This window comes from Sphaerodactylus townsendi, linkage group LG01 (assembly GCF_021028975.2).
Source record: "Sphaerodactylus townsendi isolate TG3544 linkage group LG01, MPM_Stown_v2.3, whole genome shotgun sequence".
Lineage (NCBI taxonomy): Eukaryota > Metazoa > Chordata > Lepidosauria > Squamata > Sphaerodactylidae > Sphaerodactylus > Sphaerodactylus townsendi.
In genome coordinates this window covers 126,693,271-126,705,480 of record NC_059425.1, presented here as the reverse complement: position 1 = coordinate 126,705,480, position 12,210 = coordinate 126,693,271, and the positions used below count along the sequence as shown (strand labels likewise).

At 40.9% G+C, this 12,210-nt stretch overlaps 1 protein-coding gene across 2 annotated transcripts in view; it reads left to right on the top strand.

The window, feature by feature from the left end:
- Positions 1-12,210, top strand: part of GRIK2 (glutamate ionotropic receptor kainate type subunit 2) — a 656,874-nt gene that overhangs the window by 476,904 nt on the left and 167,760 nt on the right. The window lies entirely within an intron of this gene.

Sequence of the window (12,210 nt, the reverse complement as noted above, 5' to 3'; positions counted from 1 at the left end):
GCATTTTCTTACCTACTTGCACATAATCATGGTGAAAAGGAATGCTTTTTGTAGAAGTACTAGACATGTTCACAAGTTACAGTGAATACATGTACAGTGCTCTTCATTGATCTTTGTATGTTCGTTGTGTATTTCTCATGTTACATTCAATATTTATACAATTGCGCATATAATTAAAACCCTACATTTATCTGGGCCTAATCCATGGTTTCATTTGTAAAATGAATGATTGTTGACTCTTTTTACAAGCAGGTATACACATGTGCATGCAAGTTATACATGCATTCACTGTAATGTGAATACGGCTACCGTGCTTTCTTTTTCTGGCTGGAATGATACCATGACAAAATGGAATTCCCAATATACATAATGTTACTTACTTGCTCAGAGGCATAGCACAGCATTGGACTGAAAATGAAAGTAAAATCAGTTCCACGCCTTCAGCTACAATATTCTTAAAATAACAGTATACTGAATTAAAAGCTAAAGCAAGCTGGCTAGAGCTTTGTTAGAATACTGCATCTACATTAACAAATATTTATGATTTTTCCTTGTCAGTTCACATATAGCATCCAACAACATGAAAATTGTTTCTAAGAGATGTTTTCAAACCTAAGTTCTGCTTCATATCATAGATAAAAACTTGTTCTCTTGAGTTTTATACACTGATTTAACAGAATTCTTGTCTCTGTGAATCATCTCACCTTCTGAAGACGTGTATAGTGGTAATTGTACAAGCTGATTTTGACATGAATATGCTTATCAATAGATTTGGAATTCTGGTGTGTATGTGTTATGTTGAATGCATATTGCTCAATGAGGAATTCTAGGAGTGCTATCTTATCTCAGTGGCACATGAAAATGTGAATTATCATTGCTGCACAATGGCACCGGGGACGTAGGTATAGATTTTTTATGGGGGGCTTGGGGGTAGGGCCACACCCTCACCCACCCCAGGGCATGGCCACACCTCCCAAGTCCCACCCCCTGCCTCAGTGCTTATAAAAGCAGCTCTCCAAGGCTGGGGACAGCAAACTCTCCTGCCCTGCCCTCTCCCGCCCCCCCCCCACCAGCTGGGCTCCCAGCTGGCAGCCGCTTCTGCCCTCCCCTCTAGGCAGAGACTTAGCTAGGAAAAATGGAGCCTGGTGCAAAATCTGAGTTTTGCGGGGGGCCCCCAGTGGGCGGCTGCAGTGATGCTGGAATCCACCCCAAACAGCATCACTTTCAATGGTATTTGAACTAAAGAGCCCAAATTTTTCTTTTAAATCCACCTTAAAGGGAGAATCTGGGGTCCCCAATTAGAACAATTGAAAGTGATGCTTTCAATCCCTCACCCTGAAACAGCATCACTTTCAATGTTTAAACTGAGGACCTCAGATTCTCCCTTTAAATCCATGCCGAAGGGGGTGGATTTAAAAAGAGAATCTGGGGAAATTTGGGAGGTGCCTGCTGTCAGGGATGCAATTGTTAAGCTAGCAGCACCAAACTTTCAAGGTATCTTTAGGAGAATCTCCTAATGATACCACCCAGGTTTGGTGAAGTTTGGTTCAGGGGGTCCAAAGTTATGGACCCTCAAAGGTGTAGCCCCCATCTTCTATTAGCCCCCATTAGAAACAATGGGGGATCAGGCACCCCCTTTGGGAGTCCATAGCTTTGGACCCCCTGGACCAGAATTCAAAAAAAACCCAGGATGGTATCAGTAAGAGACTATCCTGATGAAACCTCCCAGGTTTGGTGAAGTTTGGTTCAGGGAATACAAAGTTATGGACCCTCAAATGTGTAGCTTCCATCTTCTATTAGCTCCCATTGAAACAATGGGGATGGGGGCACCACTTTTGGGAGTTCCTAGATTGGGACCCCCTTTACCAAACTTCACAAAACCTGGCTGGTATCAGTAAGCGACTCTCCTGATAATACCTCCCAGGTTTGGTGACGTTTGGTTGAGGGGGTCCGAAGTTATGGTTCCTCAAATATGTAGCCCCCATCTTCTATTAGCTCCCATTGGAAACAATGGAGGATGGGGCACCCCCTTTGGGAGTCCATAACTTTGGACCCCCTGAACCCTAACCCTAACCCGCACCAAACCTGGGTAGTATCATTAGGAGAGTCTCCCAACAAATCACTGAAATGTTGGTGCTGCTAGCATGAAAATTGCACCCCCTGCAGGCCAAATATCAAAAAACACTTTAAAATACAAAAAACCACAAACGGGGGCGGAGCTTTGGACATGTAATGTGGGAGTTTGAACCCGAGACACACACCCCTTACCTACGTCCTTGAATGGCACCGTACTTGATGAATTAATATACTTCTCTTTGTTTCAGTTTTGGCTAAGAAAATTACTTACTTTTTTAGGATTGTACCCATAATTTCATTTAACTTTTTAAAAAATTGTAAATGAAAATAACAAAAAATGAAAATGGAATTTTACCATCTTTACAATTCTAAAGACTGTGAGAGGAGAAAAAGTATACATATACTATTATGTAGGAATCTTAAAACAATTACCTTTATTGGATCTTTTTGATATAAATTCTAACAGTTCTAAATAAATGTATATAACGTACTGATGAATGATTAATGATTGATCGCTGTTATATGTTTATAGAGGTTTTCTTACATAACATAAAAATATAAATATAAACATAAATCATAAAAGAAGATTATAATAATCTGATTCAATATAGTGACCCATTCTTTTGTTTTCCTTTACCTTTTTCAGTATAATATGTCATATTATTTGTTTATTATTTTATTAGATTTATTAACCACTCTCCCTCATCAGATAGGCTCAGAGTAGTGTCAGAGAGACAGGCTTACATATCTTACAAATATATAAGAAAGCAAGGAGGTTATTAATAGTTTGTAGCCATCATTTCAGCAATATTTTTCTCATTTCAACATTATTCTTTTTTTGGAAGGGGGAGAATAATACGCATAATACATTTTCCATTTTGCAATGGAGCTTTGGGTAGCACAGCAGGCATCAAAGAGAAAAACCCCTCTGTCACCTGGAAAAGCTCCATGGGAACAAATGACTTGCAGAATGATATCCAGGATGATTTGCCTTTGTGTTTTAGAACTGTTAATTCTGTCAAGTCATGCAATTTTGACCAACCTCAGCAGTTATACAAGTACCCTACAGGCAACTTCTGTTTTGCCAAAAGTGCAAATGGCATCAGCAGGTTTTGAGGTTGAAAAATGACATCAAATGTGGGAAGCTAATGTTTTACTACCCCAACTCTTAAGCCTGCAGGCACCACTGAAATTTTGTGAGAAGTGATGTGTTTTACAGGAAGTAGTGAAGTGCAATACCTGCTCCCACACTTTACAAAATAATCACAGAAAGGGTATAAGAAGAAATGAAGGAAATCACAATGAGGAAGGAAAAGAGGGAGGACACTGGCACAGCAAGGGGGCATGACGGTGCATTAGAGGCAGTGGTGGGATTCAAATAATTTAACAACTGGTTGTATATAAGCACCATTTTAACAACCGGTTCTGCCGAAGTGGTGTGAACCGACTGAATCCCAACACTGATTAAAGGTGCATTGGGGGAGATGGTGCCCAGGGATAACACCTACTCCTGCCCTGCCCCCTGGCACTGCTCCCCCCACCCCCCATGCTTGGACGTGGGGCTCAGGGCCAGGGCTCAGGGCTGGGGGCATCTTGAATGGGCACTGCAGTGGCAGGCTGGCTCCTGGGCCAGCCTACTATTGTGGAGCCTGTCCAAGCCACCCCCTGGCTTCCTGTAGGCTGCCTCCTGCTCTTCCCAGGCCCAGAAGCCAGCCTACAGGGAGGCTGGAGGACAGGTTGCTGCGGTGGATGGCCCAGGAGGCAGCCTCTGCCATGGTGCCCTTCTGAGCTGCCTCTGCCCCACCTTTGAGTCCCACCCCCGAGGGTCTGGGGAGGGAAGGAGGTGGCTTGGACAGGTGTCGCATACTGCCCAAGGGGACAGGGGGGTCAAATGATCCCCGGGTCAGCAGGTCAGGAGCCCTTCATGTGCTGTTTGGAGTAGCCCATTTGCTGCTGGCCTCAGCTGACCAGGGCCAACTTTGAACTGCGGGCAGCCTGCAGTTTAAAGCTGACCTCAAGCTTCACTGAGGTCAGCAGCAAAATTACCATGAAAGGCTGACCAGCTTTAGTTTTAAACTGTTGGCTCCACTTCTCCTCTAAGCTCCACCTGACTGGAGATGGAGCTGGGGTGGGGGCAGAGCCAAAAGTATAAAGTTAGAGTTAATCAGCTCAGCTAGCTCAGTTTGCTGTTGGTCTCAACAAGGCTTAAGGTCAGCTTTAAACTTTTGGCTTTCAGTGCCTCTGGCCAGCAGCAAAAAGGCTGCTCCAAACACCACATGAAAATTAGAGCAGGCTGCCTGGCCCCACACTCACACTCCATGTGAAGTTTGGGGGTCGGGCCAGTCAGGCTGACCCCCCTGGTCAGTTGTTCTCCATGGGTGCAGTTCGAGCAGGCACAGATCCTGGGGTGAACCCAGGGTTCTGCTTCATTAAGCTACGCCCCTGAGGGAGGGAGTTTAAAATGATCCAAGGAAAGCCCAAGAAAGTAATGAAACTATGTTCTGACTAAGAAAAGCCTGAATACTTAGCAGTCCTGATCCGTAATTGGCTAGAAAACCCTTTCATTTGAATTAAAACATCCAGTAATAACAAACCATGACTTATATTGGTTTTGCACACTTTCTGAAAAATTTGGCCCATTCCTAAGGAAGTACTGTCAGGTTCCAGGGAGAGGAATCCTGAGTGAATGTCTTGGGATTTAATCAAAGACTGTTTCCACACAGCAAGAGGCAGCGGCTTCCCACTAGCATAAATGAAGCCAGTGGAGCATCGAGATCATTCGCATGGTCCCATGCGGGCAGTCCTGACGACGACGCTGCCCTTAGGGGTGGCTCTGCACTGAGCTTCCCAGGGTGTCTGCGAGGGACTTACCTTGCTTTCCTGTGCAGCTTCGGGAAGCTGGAAAGACACGCCCATGCTGCCCTCAGGGATCACAGGGCAGCATGGGTGTGTCTTTCCAGCCGCCCAGAGCTGCAGAGGCAGGCAAGGTAAATCCCTCACAGATACTGGAGGGGCCAAAAGTGACCGCCTAACGCCGGTGCAGTTTGTATCACACCAGCAGGAAGACACCGCTTTGTAAAAACCTCGCTCAGGGAGCAAGGTTTAAAAGCAACATCTTCGCACCACTTGGGCAGGCCCAGCATGGCACTGCTGCGATGTAGCAGCGCCTGCTGTGCTAACAGCGCCCCAGGGTTGATGTTTTAACCGTCCCCAGGGTGCTGTTTTCTGCCCATGCAGAAACAGCCATAGATATTCCAATATATTGTTGACTGATAACTGGAAATCAGAACAAAGAAATCAAAGAAGGAAGGATGAACCACACTGATGTAAGGGAGTATAACATATTACAAGTGAGTATGTTTTCCATGTATTTGGCTTATGCTCCCACTAGATACTCTGCTATGCCTGTTGTATATACCTGGCACTGTCTGAATATTAACTGTTTGTATCCTGCATAATCACCTCAGAGCATCCCTTGAAACTAAAGAACAGAATCTGAGAAAAGAAACAAAGAAACTCTCATTATATAGAAGAAAGAACTAGGCTTTGATGATCTCTGCACCTATGTGGAAAGCCAGCTGACAAAATGTCTTTCCAGAGATTTATTTCCAGTTTTCAAAGCACAGAATTGTATTCTAACAATTTGAGAGACAGTGTGATGTAGTATTTAGAGTGTCATAAATCTCTCTGAGTGACTTCGCCCAGTCATTTTCTCTCTATGTAAACATTCTCACTGGGTTGTTATGAGTAAGGGATGTGGTGATCTTCACCATGAATGAGTTTGCCAGGTGAACTTACTATTATGAAAGGTGTGACCCATAGTGTGGCCAATAACCTTGCAAACCTGCAGCCAACAAGTAGTATTTGCAGTTGAAGACAACTAAATTGCTCCTTCTGTTGGAAAAGTGCAAATAAAACAAGGAATAGGTCACAAAAACCAAGTGAATAGGTCAGATAAAGTGCATGAAAGTAGATTGATCTGCAGTCCTCTTCCCTAGAGGTGAACCTCATGAAATAAAATGGGAACTTTTCCTGAGTAAATCAGATTATGACTACATTCTCACTCCCAAGGTCAAAAAGGGATTTTTTCCCAGTTCTTTTTTGGCCTCCTTAAACTGACGTTTATAAAACTGACGTCATAAAACAACTTTTATTCAATGAGCCTACTCTAAGGAATAAAGATTTCATTCTTATTCTACCACAGATATGGTATTAGATTTATCCACGTGTTTCTCTTGGGAATTGTTCTTAAGAAGGCATAAAGTCTGCAGCTTTTATAGGCAAAGTTGTGTAGCTCTATATGCAAAATGTAAAGGTAGAAAAATGAAGGGAAAGGCTAACTGGGTGGTATGATCCAGTGGGTGTGGGGTTAGGATTCTATTCCCTTCTTCCAACTAAGAATGATAAGACTGTGGCTGGGGGTGTTTCCAGAGGTGTTTCAGCCTCTGAGTCCATCTTTTAAGCAGATCTACTCAGATGAAGGACTCAGCCTCATTCTATTTGCATTGACCATACAGGACCCATTCCCCTGTTTAAGGTAATGCAACCCTGGTTTTATGGATAACTGTAACCAGTGGCGTATTTACCTAGGAGACATGGGGTACCCTATGTCCCCCAGCACCCTCCAGTGGAGGGTGCAAAAATTTCAGGTTTGTTTGTGTGTGTTTTGTATTTTTTTAGCATTTTTTCAGTTTTTGGAGAGTTTCGTGCAAACGGTCCCGGGGGGGTTGGGTCGCATCATGTACGCCAACCCAACCCCCATCATGGCCATGCAGAAGCGGCCAGTGACACAGTTGCAACTTGTGATTACAAGGTGATCAGAATTCCCATTAGTTCAACCATCCCTAGATGTGAATAGACTTAAAAATTATTATGATTTTATGATCTTATGTTATATTTTACGTTACATGTTTTATGATCTTATGTTATACAAGAATGATCTTATGTTATAAGTTATGTTATTATGATTCTGTTCTATATGATGCTCAAAGACATGGTTTCTATTGGCTTCCATTGGTTTTCAGTGCCCCCCAAACCCGGACTTTAAATTGTCTGAAAAGTTGTGGAGGTGAAATATAAAATTTTGTAAATATGGCACCTTTTATGAAACACCTAGAAATAAGCCAGCTCTCCCCTCAAATGGATTTGTATAAAGCATAAAGAGCATGGTTCTAACAGAAATTCCTACCTTTACTTTAGGTAGTACACTGTAAAATAAACTTTTGTTTTGTGCCTTTAACTTGGTCACCAATCCAGAAAAGCTTATTTGACTTTTTCTATCAAAAGGTAATTTCTTTGGACTTGATGCTAAATCCATCACTATGGAGAATGAAACTAGTACATACTATTTTGATCTGCCCATGATTTTCTTTGCTTCATCCTATTAAAAATAGAATCTCATTTGTCTTCTACCAGAAAGGCAGATGTAACCATGTCACATGAGGAAAAACTTGTCATGTTTTTAAGCTTACCAGTTCTGTTTTTGTTTTTTTTTTAAGAAAAAATTAAGTTAGGGTGACAGGTGCAATTTTGTGATATATGCATCACTAATTTGATACGGTTTGCATATTTTGTTAGAAGCATGTGGCAAACCTTATTTTTATGCACAGATTTGCATGAACAAACTTTGTATTCAAGGATACAGTTCAGTAGTTGCAGCAATCTAGTTATGGAAACCAATATTAGAATCCAACAAACTGCAGGAACTTTCAAATGGTTTCCCTATATTGTCTTTCTATAAAGATATGTTACTTTGTCAGTTTAATACACCTCATTATAAAAAAAGTTCCAGTAAAAACATAATTGAAACCACACAAAATATTAGGAATGGAAAACATTTCTTTTATTTTCTGTTCTTTTCTTCATAATCCATTTTTCTTCCTGAAACTCAAGGTGGTTCATGCAATATGAAAAAACAAGCAGGGGACCCTTGTTACTCAAGGTAGAGAGACAGTCTCTTAATATAATGGGGAATATTAGCTTAGAGCAGACTGCTTATTAATGTTGCGAGAGGCTGGGTAAGGGATCTTTTAATACCAGTGTGTACAAACATAAGCTCTTAGAGGAAAATCCACAAAGAGGAATATAGTGCAAATTTGACAATCTTTATTGTAGGGATCATTAGTACACAAGCTCTTGATTCAGTGCAATAACAGAGAGAGTTCCTAAGATACAGATAAGTTGGAAAATAGATTTGGAGTAGAAAGGGGTATGGAATGTATGGATAATACGACCTGATTGCGACGTGAAGAAGATCCAGAGTTCAGAGCCAAATGGTCAGCTTTCGATTCCATTATTAATTATTAAAACCTGTTAATGTTAAAGAGCCTATAATTTTTTGGTACATTTTGTTTTGGCTGGCTCTCATATCTTATTGTGTGTATTTAGTGTATTTTACTTTAGTGCACTTTTAATTTAATGTAAATTTCCATAGAGATCTATTAAAGGATGGAAGGGAAGTATATGAATATTCTTTGTATATTTTGTACACAGAGAAAGAGATACAAATTGTGTCAAAGAATGAGCACTAAACCATAGCATATCACTTGCTTCCAGTAATTGCTTAGAAATATTTTACTGGCGGGGAGGGGGTTAAAAATATTTCATTCAAATATGGTTGGCATAACCGTCAAACTGTCAAACATTTTAGTCATATCTTTAATCATAGCTAGGGCACCCCAGAAGTATGTTGTTGTCTTTAGGTACTTGTCTACCCCATTTTTCTGTCATCCAGACAGACAGCAAAGCTAGTGCTTTTTCTAGTGCTTTGTAAATCAGCATACATGATTGGTGGTGCTTAGAGGAGAAGGTCACAAGCTGTGTAGGTCTGTACTAAAATATTTCATTTGGGATTAATCTTTCTCTATGTAGCATCATCTCTTGAAATATTTATTTAGAAATGCATTGAACATGCATTTCTGACTGTGTTAAAAACAATCTTGAGCACTTTTTATTTCTGTATATATTCTGTATATACAAAAACAGTGCTTGGAAATATTGCTTTAGTGCTGTGCTTTAATGGCGGTTTCCCATTGATTAATATGTAATAGTAACAGCAGTGTTGTTGAATTACATGTGTCATAAGTGACTGGTTTCAGGTTCATTGGTAAAAGAAAGAGCTACAGCTCTGTGCATTTCATTATGGGTTTTTTCCCACTTGAGAGATGAAGTGATCCTTTATTCGATTAACATAAATCTAATCTGCATTAAATTTAGTCTTAATTATATATTAGCACAAAGGAATAGAAATCCCTTCTCTCTGCACATGCTTTTTTTTTGCACACTTGAGCAATGATCAGATAATCATTTCAGAAATTTGTACACAGAGGTACAGATCACGAACTATTTTATTAAGCATCCCCTGGCCTTTTGTTTGGGAAATGATGTTAGAATTATATAATGGAAATGCCTCTTCAGGCACTCTTTCTCTTATCATGCCAAGTTACAGCAACCTGTAACCAGATGTGAAGGTTAGTTGGCATCAAAGAGTAGGAGTAAAAGGCTTCCCGATGGGAAAGCAAGTGCTTCATTTCATTTTATCACTACTGCGAACATTGGTTCTATCAAGCTGTCAGAAAATTAGAATATGATGGGGTTTATTACCACAGCTCTGCCAAAGTGATTTCAATGGTTTAAAAAGTTAGAGATTCTTCTGTTGTGGGAATTGCAATAGATGATTAGGGCTTCAGTATACTTTAACTCAGATAGTGCAACTTATTTTATTGCCAAAGTGTTGCTCCAGTTGGACATCTGTGGGGCAGACATTTGCTCCCTCAGTGATCATTGATGTTCTCAACAAGTGAGCACATTGCTTTTGGAAGTGTTTTGAATAAAGAAATAAAGCTGTACCAGTGCCAGAAATGTAGAAATTAGAAGCACAATAGCTTCATTGCTCAAGAGCATTAATGTGTAAAGTCTCTTTTCTTTTTTTAAGAAAGAAAATATAATTTTTTAGGCTGGTTTTGGTCCAAAAACTGCAACTTAAGAACTGAATATTTCACTGCAGCAGTCAGAGAGTCATGATTTAGCAAGAGACCAGAATGTCTTAAAAGTAATTTAATAGAGAGATGTTGAACAGGCACATTAAGACACCAAATAATGGTTGACAATCCAGAACATTTCAGTTGTTGACATTGTTAGGCCATCTTTGGAGAGAGCTGCAGAGAAGAAGCAACTATTTAATTTTCATAAAAAAAGACTACAAGAATAAACGTAGGTCTGTTCTCCACGCCATATAGCAGATGTCCTGGGGATACTAAAAAAGTCTCCTGAAAATAGTGTCCTGCCTGGCTTTGTGGAATGCAGAGCTCAGGAGGCATTTAATTTTTCCTGCCCAACCATTTTGCTCTCTGGTCAGTTTCACCCTCAGCTTGCACCTGACATTTTGTGTGCAGCTGAAGGGATTCTTCCTGCCGCCATTTGCTGAAGGTTGTCCCAAGAAGTTTGCTCTGCAGGCTCTGATCCTAGGCGCCTCTCATCCCCAAAAGTACATAGTTGTACTCAGCTGGCCCTGCCAATTCTGGCAATATATAGTTTTCCGATTTTTTTTAAAAAAAACATTCAAAGAGATATCTCCATGGTAATGCAGACTCACATAAGAGAACCTTTGCCACTCGGAAGACAGGTCTGGCCCCCATTGAAAAGCATTGAGTAGACCTGTCCCCTGAAGATCTAATCTTGGTTAATCTTTTAGTTAGAACAATTCTTTGCAGGTAACTTCTTTCAAATTCAAGTAATTTCTGGGTACTTTTTTTCCACTGCTGTGGGCATACTGCATGGAAAAGTGATCCTTGGAGCATTTGCACACTTGAGGTTTAAATTGTCTTTGCGCCTCTTCCGCAACATGTTCGTTAATGTGTAATCATAGTTAATGCAGATTAAAAAGTAGAAGAGAGGCTTCTGTAATTCAAAGATTTTGTAATTCAAAGATACATTCACATTTGCATTCCAACCTGATTTAAGCAAAAACCTCTTTAAACTTCATGTGTGAAAAAGCTCCTTGAATAAATCAATAACAATCTTATGCGGAGGCGCCAAATGTGAGTTAAAAGCATGCTGAAATGAATCTTTCTTCATGATGCTTATGCATAATTTTGGGGAAAATGCATTTGATACAAGCTCTAAGCAGATTTATTACTCTGGTTGTCAACGTTGTAGCAATTTCTTTTAAAAACTGTTGTGGAAAACATTGATTGTTGTTGAGATTCTTACAGTGCAATCCTGGGGGCAGGGGGACAATGTCCCTCTGGAGACAATGTCCCTCTGGCTCTGGTGTAAATGCCACTTGTGCTGGCATAAGGAGATTTATGTTAGTGAAGAGGAACTTATACTGGTGCTGGGGAGCTCCGCAGCTGCATGCTGCTAAGGAACCAGCATTACCACAACATTTGTACTTGTTCAGCACAGGACTGGGGCTGAAGGGGGCATTCATGGAGGCAGAGACAGCTTCCATTGGCTTTCTGAGCCCTTTTGGCCTGGGGGTGCTGCATTTGCCAGCATAGAGTTATGCAGCAAAAAGGTAGGCACTGTCCATTGAGCTGCATGGAGGTTGTGAAGATCATTCCTGTTGGCTTGCTAGTCTCAGCACAGGAAGTCTCTTAGGAGGCAGCGTAGCTGTGCTGTCCCCAACTACATTGCAACTACCCACCTCAGTATTGTACTGTAGGTCCAACTACTACCCAGACTTGAAAGCATTTGATTTAAATAAACACGCTTGATTTATCTGGTTAAAGAAACAAATTCTTAACTATGGTCTGTTCTGTACAGCACAAAAAGAGATGTCTGTAGAATATCTTAAAAGGTGACTGCCACTTTTCGTTCTGCACACCCAACATAAGATGTCTGAGGACGTATTAAAAAGAGGTGGCTTCTTGCGTGCTTCTCTTGCTGTCAGGGAAAAACAGTCTGTTTCCATTTTGCTCTCTGGTCAGTTTCACCCGACATTTTGCATGCAGCTGAAGGCATTCTCCCTGCCGCCATTTGCTGAAGATGCATTTGCAGGATGTATCTGTTCTAACTAAAATATTAGTCTGATTCTTTTGCATGCTATTTCATGATGGGTTTTCCCCTGTATTTCCTCACAGCATTGTGGTACATTTGTGTATCTTGCTACGTTTCCAAGCTTTTTTTCTGATC